Source organism: Gopherus flavomarginatus, unplaced genomic scaffold (assembly GCF_025201925.1).
Source record: "Gopherus flavomarginatus isolate rGopFla2 unplaced genomic scaffold, rGopFla2.mat.asm mat_scaffold_1854_arrow_ctg1, whole genome shotgun sequence".
Taxonomy (NCBI): Eukaryota; Metazoa; Chordata; order Testudines; family Testudinidae; genus Gopherus; species Gopherus flavomarginatus.
The window spans coordinates 28,570-39,874 of NW_026114776.1; the positions used below are offsets into that span (position 1 = coordinate 28,570).

At 60.6% G+C, this 11,305-nt stretch overlaps 1 non-coding gene across 1 annotated transcript; it reads left to right on the plus strand.

The window, feature by feature from the left end:
• Positions 1-7,532: 7,532 nt before the first annotated feature.
• TRNAQ-CUG (transfer RNA glutamine (anticodon CUG)) lies at positions 7,533-7,604 on the plus strand. The gene has a single exon. It is a non-coding gene; the product is annotated as a tRNA-Gln (tRNA).
• Positions 7,605-11,305: the final 3,701 nt, after the last annotated feature.

Consider the following 11,305-nt stretch of genomic DNA (forward strand, 5'->3'; position numbering starts at 1 on the left):
CCCCAGTGGTCTCGCAGAGCTAGGGAGAGATATCGGCGTCCTAATCCCGCAGGAAAGGCTGCACCCCAGTGGACTCGCAGAGCTAGGGAGAGGAGGCAGTGCCGTAATCCCGCAGGAACGGCTGCTCCCCAGTGGTCTCGCAGAGCTAGGGAGAGAAAGCAGTGCCCTAATCCCGCAGGAAGGGCCGCTCCCCAGTGGTCTGACAGAGCTAGGGAGAGGAGTCAGCGCCCTAATCCCACTGGAAGTGCCGCTCCCAACCGGTCTAGGGAGAGGAGGCAGCACCCTAATCCCACAGGAAGGGCCCCTCCCCAGTGGTCTCGCAGAGCTAGGGAAAGAAGGCAGCGCCCTAATCCCGCAGGAATTGTCACCCCTCAGTGGTGTCGCAGAGCTAGGGAGAGAAGACAGCGCCCTAATCCCGCAGGAAGGGCTGCTCCCCAAACCCCTGGCAGAGCTGGGGAGGGAAGCCAGTGCCCCGCCCCTGCAGGATGGGCCGCTCCCCAGGGGTCTCGCAGAGCTAGGGAGAGAAGGCAGCGCCCTATTCCCGCAGGAAGGGCCGCTCCCCAGTGGTCTCGGAGAGCTAGGGAGAGAAGGCAGCGCTTTAATCCCGCAGGAAAGGCTGCTCCCCAGTGGTCTCGCAGAGCTAGGGAGAAAGGGCAGCGCCCTAATCCCTCAGGAACGGCCGCTCCCCAGTGGTCTTGCAGAGCTAGGGAGAGGAGGCAGCGCCCTAATCCCACAGAAAGGGCTGCTCCCCAAACCCTTGGCAGAGCTGGGGAGGGAAGGCAGCGCCCCGCCCCTGCAGGAAGGGCCGCTCCCCAGTGGTCTCGCAGAGCTAGGGAGAGAAGGCAGCGCTCAATTCCCGCAGGAAAGGCCGCTCCCCAGTGGTCTCGCAGAGCTTGAGTGAGAAGGCAGCGCCCTAATCCCGCAGGAAGGGCCGCTCCCCAGTGATCTCGCAGAGCTAGGGAGAGAAGGCAGCGCCCTAATCCCGCAGGACCGGCCGCTCCCCAGTGGTCTCGCAGAGCTGGGAAGGGAAGCCAGCGCCCCTCCCCCGCAGGAAGGGCCGCTCCCCAGTGGTCTCGCAGAGGTAGGGAGAGTTATCGGCGTCCTAATCCCGCAGGAAGGCTGTACCCCATTGGACTCGCAGAGCTAGGGAGAGGAGGCGGTGCCCTAATCCCGCAGGAACGGCCGCTCCCCAGTGGTCTCGCAGAGCTGGGGAGGGACGCCAGTGTCCCGCCCCCGCAGGAAGGGCCGCTCCTTGTGGTCTCGTAGAGCTAGGGAGAGAAGGCAGCGCCCTATTCCCGTAGGAAGGGCAGCTCCCCAGTGGTCTCGCAGGGCTAAGGAGAGAAGGTAGCACCCTAATGCCGCAGGAAGGGCTGCTCCCCAGTGGTCTCGCAGAGCTAGGGAGAGGAGGCGGCGCCCTAATCCCGCAGGAAGGGCTGCTCTCAAGTTGTAACGCAGAGCTAGGGAGAGAAGGCAGCGCCCAAATCCCGCAGGAACGGCCGTTCCCCAGTGGTCTCGCAGAGCTAGGGAGAGAAGGTTGCGCCCTAATCCCGCAGGAAGAGCTGCTCCCAAATGGTCTCGCAGAGCGAGGGAGAGGAGGCGCTTCCCTAATCCCGCAGGAAGGGTCGCTCCCCAGTGCTCTCACAGAGCTAGGGAGAGGAGTTATCGCCCTAATCCCGCAGGAAGAGCCGCTCCCCAATGGTCCAGCAGAGCTAGGAAGAGAAGGCAGCGCCCTAAAGCCGCAGTAAGGGCCGCTGCCCAGTAGTCTCGCAGACCTAGGGAGAGAAGGCAGCACCCTATTCCCACAGAAATGGCCGCTCCCCAGTGGTCTCGTAGAGCGAGGGAGAGGAGGCAGCGCCATAATCCCGGAGGAAGGTCTGCTCCCCAAACCCCTGGTAGAGCTGGGGAGGGAAGCCAATGCCCCGCCCCTGCGCTAAGGGACGCTCCCCAGTGGTCTCGCAGAGCTAGTGAGAGAAGGCAGCGCCCTATTCCCACAGAAAGGGCCGCTCCCCAGTGGTCTCGCAGAGCTAGGGAGAGAAGGCAGCGCCCTAATCTCGCAGGAAGTGCCACTCCCCATTGGTCTCGAAGAGCTAGGGAGAGGAGGCAGCGCCCTAATCCCGCAGGAAGGGCCACTCCCCAGTGGTATCCCAGAACTAGAGAGAGAAGGCAGCGCCCTAATCCCGCAGGAATGGCCACTCCCCAGTGGTCTCGCAGAGCTAGGGAGAGGAGGCAGCGCCCTAATACCGCAGGAAGGGCCGCTACCCAGTGGTCTCGCAGAGCTAGGGAGAGGAGGCAGCACCCTAATCCCGCAGGAAGTGCCGATCCCTAATTGTCTTGCAGAGTTAGGGAGAGGAGGCAGGGCCCTAATCCCGCAGGATCGGCTACTCCACAGTGGTCTCGCAGAGCTAGGGAGAGGAGGCTGCGCCCTATTCCCGCAGGAAGGGCCGCTCCAAAGTGGTCTCGCAGAGCTTGGAAGAGAAGACAGTGCCCTAATCCAACTGGAAGAGCTGATCCCCAGGCCCCTGGCAGAGCTGGGGAGTTAACCCAGCGACCCGCTCCCACAGGAACGGCCGCTCCCCAGTGGTCTCGCAGAGATGGGGAGGGAAGCCAGCGCCCCGCCCCCGCAGGAAGGGCCGCTCCCCAGTGGTCTCGCAGAGCTAGGGAGAGATATCGGCGTCCTAATCCCGCAGGAAAGGCTGCACCCCAGTGGACTCGCAGAGCTAGGGAGAGGAGGCAGTGCCGTAATCCCGCAGGAACGGCTGCTCCCCAGTGGTCTCGCAGAGCTAGGGAGAGAAAGCAGTGCCCTAATCCCGCAGGAAGGGCCGCTCCCCAGTGGTCTGACAGAGCTAGGGAGAGGAGTCAGCGCCCTAATCCCACTGGAAGTGCCGCTCCCAACCGGTCTAGGGAGAGGAGGCAGCACCCTAATCCCACAGGAAGGGCCCCTCCCCAGTGGTCTCGCAGAGCTAGGGAAAGAAGGCAGCGCCCTAATCCCGCAGGAATTGTCACCCCTCAGTGGTGTCGCAGAGCTAGGGAGAGAAGACAGCGCCCTAATCCCGCAGGAAGGGCTGCTCCCCAAACCCCTGGCAGAGCTGGGGAGGGAAGCCAGTGCCCCGCCCCTGCAGGATGGGCCGCTCCCCAGGGGTCTCGCAGAGCTAGGGAGAGAAGGCAGCGCCCTATTCCCGCAGGAAGGGCCGCTCCCCAGTGGTCTCGGAGAGCTAGGGAGAGAAGGCAGCGCTTTAATCCCGCAGGAAAGGCTGCTCCCCAGTGGTCTCGCAGAGCTAGGGAGAAAGGGCAGCGCCCTAATCCCTCAGGAACGGCCGCTCCCCAGTGGTCTTGCAGAGCTAGGGAGAGGAGGCAGCGCCCTAATCCCACAGAAAGGGCTGCTCCCCAAACCCTTGGCAGAGCTGGGGAGGGAAGGCAGCGCCCCGCCCCTGCAGGAAGGGCCGCTCCCCAGTGGTCTCGCAGAGCTAGGGAGAGAAGGCAGCGCTCAATTCCCGCAGGAAAGGCCGCTCCCCAGTGGTCTCGCAGAGCTTGAGTGAGAAGGCAGCGCCCTAATCCCGCAGGAAGGGCCGCTCCCCAGTGATCTCGCAGAGCTAGGGAGAGAAGGCAGCGCCCTAATCCCGCAGGACCGGCCGCTCCCCAGTGGTCTCGCAGAGCTGGGAAGGGAAGCCAGCGCCCCTCCCCCGCAGGAAGGGCCACTCCCCAGTGGTCTCGCAGAGGTAGGGAGAGTTATCGGCGTCCTAATCCCGCAGGAAGGCTGTACCCCCATTGGACTCGCAGAGCTAGGGAGAGGAGGCGGTGCCCTAATCCCGCAGGAACGGCCGCTCCCCAGTGGTCTCGCAGAGCTGGGGAGGGACGCCAGTGTCCCGCCCCCGCAGGAAGGGCCGCTCCTTGTGGTCTCGTAGAGCTAGGGAGAGAAGGCAGTGCCCTATTCCCGTAGGAAGGGCAGCTCCCCAGTGGTCTCGCAGGGCTAAGGAGAGAAGGTAGCACCCTAATGCCGCAGGAAGGGCTGCTCCCCAGTGGTCTCGCAGAGCTAGGGAGAGGAGGCGGCGCCCTAATCCCGCAGGAAGGGCTGCTCTCAAGTTGTAACGCAGAGCTAGGGAGAGAAGGCAGCGCCCAAATCCCGCAGGAACGGCCGTTCCCCAGTGGTCTCGCAGAGCTAGGGAGAGAAGGTTGCGCCCTAATCCCGCAGGAAGAGCTGCTCGCAAATGGTCTCGCAGAGCGAGGGAGAGGAGGCGCTTCCCTAATCCCGCAGGAAGGGTCGCTCCCCAGTGCTCTCACAGAGCTAGGGAGAGGAGTTATCGCCCTAATCCCGCAGGAAGAGCCGCTCCCCAATGGTCCAGCAGAGCTAGGAAGAGAAGGCAGCGCCCTGAAGCCGCAGTAAGGGCCGCTGCCCAGTAGTCTCGCAGACCTAGGGAGAGAAGGCAGCACCCTATTCCCACAGAAATGGCCGCTCCCCAGTGGTCTCGTAGAGCGAGGGAGAGGAGGCAGCGCCATAATCCCGGAGGAAGGTCTGCTCCCCAAACCCCTGGTAGAGCTGGGGAGGGAAGCCAATGCCCCGCCCCTGCGCTAAGGGACGCTCCCCAGTGGTCTCGCAGAGCTAGTGAGAGAAGGCAGCGCCCTATTCCCACAGAAAGGGCCGCTCCCCAGTGGTCTCGCAGAGCTAGGGAGAGAAGGCAGCGCCCTAATCTCGCAGGAAGTGCCACTCCCCATTGGTCTCGAAGAGCTAGGGAGAGGAGGCAGCGCCCTAATCCCGCAGGAAGGGCCACTCCCCAGTGGTATCCCAGAACTAGAGAGAGAAGGCAGCGCCCTAATCCCGCAGGAATGGCCACTCCCCAGTGGTCTCGCAGAGCTAGGGAGAGGAGGCAGCGCCCTAATACCGCAGGAAGGGCGGCTACCCAGTGGTCTCGCAGAGCTAGGGAGAGGAGGCAGCACCCTAATCCCGCAGGAAGTGCCGATCCCTAATTGTCTTGCAGAGTTAGGGAGAGGAGGCAGGGCCCTAATCCCGCAGGATCGGCTACTCCACAGTGGTCTCGCAGAGCTAGGGAGAGGAGGCTGCGCCCTATTCCCGCAGGAAGGGCCGCTCCAAAGTGGTCTCGCAGAGCTTGGAAGAGAAGACAGTGCCCTAATCCAACTGGAAGAGCTGATCCCCAGGCCCCTGGCAGAGCTGGGGAGTTAACCCAGCGACCCGCTCCCACAGGAACGGCCGCTCCCCAGTGGTCTCGCAGAGATGGGGAGGGAAGCCAGCGCCCCGCCCCCGCAGGAAGGGCCGCTCCCCAGTGGTCTCGCAGAGCTAGGGAGAGATATCGGCGTCCTAATCCCGCAGGAAAGGCTGCACCCCAGTGGACTCGCAGAGCTAGGGAGAGGAGGCAGTGCCGTAATCCCGCAGGAACGGCTGCTCCCCAGTGGTCTCGCAGAGCTAGGGAGAGAAAGCAGTGCCCTAATCCCGCAGGAAGGGCCGCTCCCCAGTGGTCTGACAGAGCTAGGGAGAGGAGTCAGCGCCCTAATCCCACTGGAAGTGCCGCTCCCAACCGGTCTAGGGAGAGGAGGCAGCACCCTAATCCCACAGGAAGGGCCCCTCCCCAGTGGTCTCGCAGAGCTAGGGAAAGAAGGCAGCGCCCTAATCCCGCAGGAATTGTCACCCCTCAGTGGTGTCGCAGAGCTAGGGAGAGAAGACAGCGCCCTAATCCCGCAGGAAGGGCTGCTCCCCAAACCCCTGGCAGAGCTGGGGAGGGAAGCCAGTGCCCCGCCCCTGCAGGATGGGCCGCTCCCCAGGGGTCTCGCAGAGCTAGGGAGAGAAGGCAGCGCCCTATTCCCGCAGGAAGGGCCGCTCCCCAGTGGTCTCGGAGAGCTAGGGAGAGAAGGCAGCGCTTTAATCCCGCAGGAAAGGCTGCTCCCCAGTGGTCTCGCAGAGCTAGGGAGAGGAGGCAGCGCCCTAATCCCACAGAAAGGGCTGCTCCCCAAACCCTTGGCAGAGCTGGGGAGGGAAGGCAGCGCCCCGCCCCTGCAGGAAGGGCCGCTCCCCAGTGGTCTCGCAGAGCTAGGGAGAGAAGGCAGCGCTCAATTCCCGCAGGAAAGGCCGCTCCCCAGTGGTCTCGCAGAGCTTGAGTGAGAAGGCAGCGCCCTAATCCCGCAGGAAGGGCCGCTCCCCAGTGATCTCGCAGAGCTAGGGAGAGAAGGCAGCGCCCTAATCCCGCAGGAAGGGCTGCTCCCCAGTGGTCTCGCAGAGCTAGGGAGAGAAGGCAGCGCCCTAATCCCGCAGGAAGGGCTGCTCTCCAGGCCCCTGGCAGAGCTGGGGAGGGATCCCAGCGCCCCCCGCCACAGTAACGGCCGTTTCCCACTCCCATCGCAGAGCTAGGAAGGAACCTAGCACACCACGCGCCCAGGAACGGCCGCTCTCCAGTCCCCTCACAGAGCCGGGGAAACAATCAAGCGCGCTGCCCCTGCTAATACTGCTGCTGCCCAGTCCTCTGGCAGAGCTAGGGAGGGATGGCAGCGACTTACTCCCGCAGGAACAGCCGCTTTACATTCCCCTTGCAGACCTGGAGAGGGAAGGCTGCGCCCCTCTCCCGCAGGTCTGCACACTGGCCATGGCCATGGCCAGGAGCGCTGCGCAGAAGCTGCTCCAGCCCTGCAGCCTGCGGGCAGCGCATTGGGGTGGGGGCAGCACGGAGCAGGCAGGGCCCAGGTGGGCGGGGGGCGGAGACACAAGTGGGGCGGACACGCTCCTGCCAGGAGCTGCCTGGTTCACCCCTTGCCCGGGAGATGCAGGAGTGGCCTGGATCATGGCTCGGCTGCAGAGCTTGGAGCCCAGGCTGGTCCCAGGAGTGAGAGGATGGGGGAGTTGGGGGTGTAGCAGAGGTTGGAGCCAAGAATTGGTTGGAGATGGGGTTGTGCCACTTCCGCTTGGCGGCAGGGGGGCCCTCTGGCTTTTTTTTTTTTTGCTCCGCCCCCCACATCCCAATATTTCATCTTTGACATCTGGTCACCCTAGCCTGATATGAAGGAGGATGTCTGGACCAAGGGGCCAGGGACTGGCCTTTGCTAGAGAAACCACTGTCAAGTTTTAGCCAATTAGGACAAGTCATCAAATAAGAACAACCTCAGGTATCAGTAACTGCTACAGGTTGCAAATTCCTACATGCAGCAGTTTCTGGCACTACACCTGCACAGCTCTGCTCCCCGGCTCTTCTCGGGCTCCTGCTCTCTCCTTAGCTCTGCCCCACTCTCACCCAGGCAGTTCCAGCTCACATGGAGGATGGGACCCCTTGGCTTGGTGACTCTCTTATTACACTGTCTGGCCTGTCAGTGCAGTTAACTTGGAGCTTTGGCCTCTCCCCATTGTCCCTGGGGACTGTCAGTCTCAGGGTCCTGATTTCCCATTGATCCTTCGCCCATCTATTGGTGCTGGGAACTAGCCAACCAACCCCCCCCCCACACACACACACACACTAAGTTTTAGTAAAGGGCCAAGAGCCCCCTTACACAAGGAGCCCCATGAGGGTCACCGATGTGCAGAGAAGGCAGCACAAGCTGCTCCCATGGTGTAATGGGCAGCACTCAGGACTCTGAATCCTGTAATCTGAGTTCAAATCTCAGTGGGACCTTGTGTTGGCTTGTGGTCATAGGCGGCAGGTTATATACATTTGTGGTGCTCGTGCTCCAGGAACATTCAGGGTTGGGGGCCCTGCTCCAGCAATATTTGGAGTTGGGTCTCTTCCCCTGGCCCCTGCATGGCAACCCTCCCCTCTGCTGTGGTGCATCCCTGCCTGACAAAAAGCAGAATGTGCCTGTCCCCTGCCTGCTCCTGCTGCTGGAGTAGAGGGATTCTGGGCAGAACTGCAGCCCCAGAGTCCTAGTGCAGGCTGCCCTCAGCCTCTCCAACACCCCCAACCCTGAGCTCCCTCTGAACCCTGATTCTCTGCCCCAGTCCTGAGCCCCCTCCTGCATCATGAATCCCTCATCCTCAGCCCTATGCTCCCTCCCAGAGGGTGCACCCCTTCCCACACACTCCTTCCCACCCCCAGAGCCTGCACCTCTCACCCCTTCCTACAACCCTGCTGCAGCCTGCACCCAGCACCCAAACTCCATCCTAAAGCCTGAATCCTGCACCCTAATCCCCCCAACCCCCCTCCCAGAGCCTTAGGCAGGTGGGGGTGGAGTTTGGGGGCGGGTTCTGGGCACCACCAAAATTTCTACAAACTTGCCACCCACCCATGCTTGTGGTAATGCCCCAGAGCTCAACTCCCCTGTCTCCAGCTGTGTAAGAGTGAATCTTTCCCCTCCTGCTGGGTGACTCACACCTCCGAGAGCCAGGTCTTTGGCAGGGATGGTCACAATGGGATAGGGCTCTAGAACTTGCTACCCTGATAGTTGGAATTCTTGCTGCTGCACCTGATGTTCACAAGCTTGGCCCTTGTGCTTCCTACCACACGTTTCCTCTGGCCCACATGGCGCTTGAAGAAAGGAGTGCCAGCGCTGGGATTAATAGTCAGGCCTTGGCAGGAGGGAGGAAGAGTCCCAGGCTGGAGCCCCACACATCTTCCCTCCTCCGGGCACCTAGAGCAGAGGCAGCCCAGCTCTGTCCGCTGGATACCTCAGCAGAGTAGGTGAGTTCATGTAAATACAGTCTGGTCCCAAAGCTTCCCCCCAACCCTGGTCATCAGTAGCTGCCAGGGGAGAGCTCATTCACACCTCGCTTACAAATCATCATTTGAAATTCTAAGGTTGGCCAACACTGCCGAAGCCAATGCACCGACATTGTCAGCAAACACAACAGCTGGGTGAGGAAATCCGGCTTTGTCCAGACTTTCCAAACCTATTTGACTTTCTCAGGTACAAGTAGTTTTCATACGTTGTATCTGCTTTTAAAGTGTGTGTTAACGTTTCAATTTCCATTCAAATTTGCAACCAATGACAACATTGGCAGCGCTGCATGTAACTACCTGACCACTGAGGGAGGGGGTGTTGGGGAAAATCGGGGAAGGGGGTGTACAGCCCCCTGGCTGGGGGGGCGTATAGGGAATGCCCAGTTTCACTGAATTGAGTCTCCTACTGCAGCACCTCAGTAGGTTACATCAGAGAGGAGCTGCAGAGTCTAGGCGGTGGGATGCCTGTGTCTTTAAGAGCCCAGCCCTGGGAAGTCCATGCTGAGAGGTGCTGCCTGTGGGAGGGGAAATAAAAAAGCCCTCTGCTCCCCCCACCCATGTTTGCAAACACTGGAGTCTCAGCCCACCGGGATAACTGTTCCCCCTCGGCCCCTGCCTGTGCCAGGGTTTAACCCTCTGGCAGCGCCTCCCTCCGGGCTTAACTCTGGCTCCTTCCCACCTCCCTGACTTTGCCTTCAGTCCCTCTCCTAACTCTGCCTCCAGCTGCTTGACCCCCGACCAGTCAATTTCCACCTCCTGCTCAGACCCTGGCCACCTACTCCTCTGATTTGCCCTCCTTTGCCCCTTTTTAATCCCTGTAAAAAGTAGTCGATGCTGTGTCCCATTCTCTGGAGGGAGGGCTGGGTGCCTGGCCCCTGCCTGCGCAATGCTCAAAGTGCCCCATGATCTTGTGGATGTTTGCTGAGTGCTGCAGGGTCACCCGAAGGGGAGAGAGACGCGGTTAGGACGTGATGCAGCCAAGGATGCCTCACCCAACACTGAGATGCAGCCACCTCTGGGGTGATTTACACAAGTCCGCAAATGAATATGGAACAAGAAACACATTGAAAGGATCGAGGCAGCTGCAGGAGGTGGAGAAAACCAGAAAAAGCAGTAGCCCTGGATCCAGACCTGTCCTCCCCCACTCTACCCCCTAATCTCTACTCCCCTCCCACATTTGAGGGGAGAACCCAGGAGTCCTGGTCCCCAGCCTTGCCCACCCCCATGTTTTGATATGGCTCCATCCAACAGCTGCCTCCACAATTGCAGAGCAGTGCCATGGGGCACACTGAGGCCTGCCTGTTTGCACAGGATGGGCAATGCCAGTGCTCCAGGATGGGGAGAGATGATGCTAAGGGAGAAGCAAGCAGCAGACAGCTCCCATGACAGAGAAAGAAATGCTAGGGGGTGCTGTGCTGCAAGGAGTGAATGGGGTTGGCAGGGAATGGGAGGATCTTCCCTCACAGCAGGTGCGTCTGTCCCCCTCCCAATTCCTCCCCAGCCCTACCCCAGCCCAGGCTAATCTCATCCCAGCTACCAGGATTAAATTTGGCCTGGATTCCCCAGCTGCTGGGGGTGGGGCGTGGGGCTGGGAAGAATGAGCCTCTACTCCTCCTTCCCCAGACACAGTTGCATGGGCACAGACCAAAGGAGCCTGCAGCACTGCTGCCTAGAGGAAACTGAGGCACCAGCCACTGACAGACACATCATGGCTCTCCTCATCCTCATCCTCTTTTCCATATACAGCCTAGCCAGGGGAGGGGGGGGTAAACTCAAGGCAGTTGCCATAGTTACCTGTGGAACTCCTTGCCAGAGGATGTTGTGAAGGGCAAGAGTATAACAGGGTTCAAAAAAGAACTAGATAAGTTTATGGTGGATAGATCCATCAAGGGCTATTAGCCAGGGTGGGCAGGGATGGTGCCTGTAGCCTCTGTTTGCCCGAAGCTGGGAACGGGCAACAGAGGATGGATCGCTTGATTATTCCCTGCTCTGTTCATTCCCTCTGGGGAACCTGGCACTGGCCACTGTCAGAAGACAGGAGGATACTGGGCTAGATGGACTTTGCGTCTGAACCAGTCTGGCCGCTCTTATGTCTCCCTTGGCGCAGCAGTGACACCCAGTGGGCAGTCAGAGTAATGCACAGAAGGTGTTTTCCTTGGCGCAGCAGTGACACCCAGTGGCCAATCAGGGTAACACACAGAGCATGTTTCCCTTGGAGCAGCAGTGACACCTCGTGGTTATTCAGGGTAATGCACAGAAAGTGTTTCCATTGATACAGCAATGACACCCAGCGGTCAGGTGGTGTAATGCACAGCGTGTGTCTGCCTTCTAGGAGTAGTGACACCCTCGGACCAGTCACGGTAAGGCACAGAGTGTATTTCTCACCAAGCTGGGTAATGCACAGAGCATGTTTCCCATGGAGCAGCAGTGACACCAGTGACCAGCAGGAGTGGCATCAGACTCTTCTCGTGTGGTGGAGACTGAGGTGGGTAGACAAAAAAAATTGGGGGGCTGTGCCCCCCCATCACCTGGCCTCTCCCATGCCTCTGCTCCTTCTCAGTTAAAGGCCAGGCTCATCTCCTCTCCCACTGGCCACGGTTTAGAGCAATACAACCTTTATTAAAATAAAATAGTGAACAGTTTACTTTCAATAAGCTAAA